Source organism: Topomyia yanbarensis, chromosome 2, assembly GCF_030247195.1.
Source record: "Topomyia yanbarensis strain Yona2022 chromosome 2, ASM3024719v1, whole genome shotgun sequence".
Lineage (NCBI taxonomy): Eukaryota > Metazoa > Arthropoda > Insecta > Diptera > Culicidae > Topomyia > Topomyia yanbarensis.
Genome location: NC_080671.1, coordinates 296,914,537 through 296,916,614, shown reverse-complemented (window position 1 = coordinate 296,916,614; position 2,078 = coordinate 296,914,537). Strand labels below are relative to the sequence as shown.

At 41.2% G+C, this 2,078-nt stretch overlaps 1 long non-coding RNA gene across 1 annotated transcript; it reads right to left on the bottom strand.

Annotated features, from left to right (window-relative positions):
* Positions 1–478: 478 nt before the first annotated feature.
* Positions 479–1,630, bottom strand: LOC131683319 (uncharacterized). The gene is made up of 3 exons (XR_009304499.1): positions 1,242–1,630; positions 1,014–1,182; positions 479–860 (listed from the first exon to the last, which is right to left on the bottom strand). It is a non-coding gene; the product is annotated as an uncharacterized LOC131683319 (long non-coding RNA).
* Positions 1,631–2,078: the final 448 nt, after the last annotated feature.

Below are 2,078 nucleotides of genomic sequence, written 5' to 3'. Positions count from 1 at the left end.
TGTTTAGCGGCCCTTACACGTTCAATATTTTTGTCAATACCAGTATTGATGATATTGTTGCAATATTTCAGTCCCGTTTGAAATCCACATCGTCAATACAACTTTTTTCCTTTACACGTACAATACTTTTGTCAATACTCTCTAGTATTGACAAAAATATTGAATGTGTAAGGGCCGCTTGCAATTCAAAGATAGGGATGTGATGTAGAGGGTACAGCAGTTTTCAAGAACTTTTTTTTTTAAATTGCTCCATGCAAATGCGCCGTATGCGACAAAGATTTTATCCACAACATTTTAGCCTATCTGCAAACGTTCATACGGGTGACTATCGTCGCTAGTGTCAAGTGTTTCTTTGCTAACGATTTAGATATTTTCAGACGGAATATACTAGTAGCCTATCATAGACAGGAATATATCAAGTAGAATGATGGGAAACAGGCAGAATTTGTTATATCAACCATAATTTCACCAGGACTTCGGGAATTCGAGATATGTGAGAAGCGTTTCTCCCGAAGAAATAACTTTTTGGGATCTATTTGTGATATCTGCTCAAATGTATTCACTAGAAGCGGGTGCAGCAAATGTATTTACACATCAGTGAGAAGAAATAGAAATGTACCGTGAGCGGCGACAAAATCCCTCAACGCTACCCCAGCCGGAACACTTTAACAGTGTGGCCCTGGCAGCCAGTCATGACTGTACCGCCCGCCACTTCCAAACATGTCACCGGTGACTCTGCTGGTGAAACTCCATGATACTCCTCGGATACGTGATGTTGAGCTGGCAACGCTGTGGACGGATTTGAGCCGGCGGATAGCGGAAATAAACTAATGCTTCCTGCGAACCGGTACGTTCGTGGGCTAAAAAAGAATAAGAATTAAAGCACTTGATGACATACTCATTACATACTGAAAATTAAATGACTTAGAATATGCAGTATTTTAAAAGAAGTAAAATCTGTCTGTTCTGCGCCCTAGGTGAGCTAAAAAAATTGCTTGAAACATAGAACTTACTTCGCCCATATGCAGACGTAAATCCCCAATCGATCTGACAACCTTGCGTGTACGTTTCCAGTCTCAGAAAATCGATTCGTCCACTCAACCGTGCGACTATCACTTTATCACCGGCGAGCTTTATGTTAGTTACCCCATTGTTGTGGGTGTTTTCGGCTTCATATATACCCTGCAATGAAACGTCCGTCAATAGTTGTAATAAAAAACAAATGACTCCAAACAATTTACCTTAAAGTTACCAGTCGTTCCCTCCCAGAACTCCAACCGCCTGAGAACATTCGCTAGCGCTCATCTGCTCCCGGGGCGGGATGAAGCCGTATGATTGGACTTCCTCTCCACCGCTGCTACATCATAGCCCTTGGTCGAATTATTCCACAAAAACCGAATTTGCAGATCCGCACAAATACAAACCATTTAGGCATACACGATTAGCATTTGTGAAATGTTTCTCACACTGGACGGTAACACGAAACCATTCTGGGTTAATATTTTCCTGCATCTGATGATTGTGCCTGGTGAAGTTAAACTGTAGTTTTTTCTTCAGCTTGAAAGCAAAACTGGTCGGCGAACTCTCAGGAAACGGGAGACAGCTGATGTTTTTGGATTCCTTGGCAGGATGAAATACATCACGGCTCACAGAAAGTATTAGGTTTTACACCAACCGACATAACCCAACAAAATGAGTTGGATGAACTTCGTTTGACAATTCTCGGTGGTTTGTTTACATGGGAGTTACGTGAGTGCAAATGCAACAGATGAGCACCCGTTGCACTCGAACTCACGCAACTGACAAAGTAAACAAACCACCGAGAATTGTCAAACATGAACTTCATTCATCATGAGTTCATTCGTGTCGTCATCTTGTAGAACTCAATATGTAAGCCGTGGAAATACATTATCAGATAGGTAGAGAAAACAGGAAAAAAAACAAAAAAGATGTCATCGATGTTTGAAGAGCACTTTTCACTTTAAAGCAGCGTTGTCAGATGGTTTTGTATAATAGGTTTGTTCTAGTACACAGAAGTTGCTCCGGAGCAAACAGAAGCAAAAAAACTTGCTTTTTAC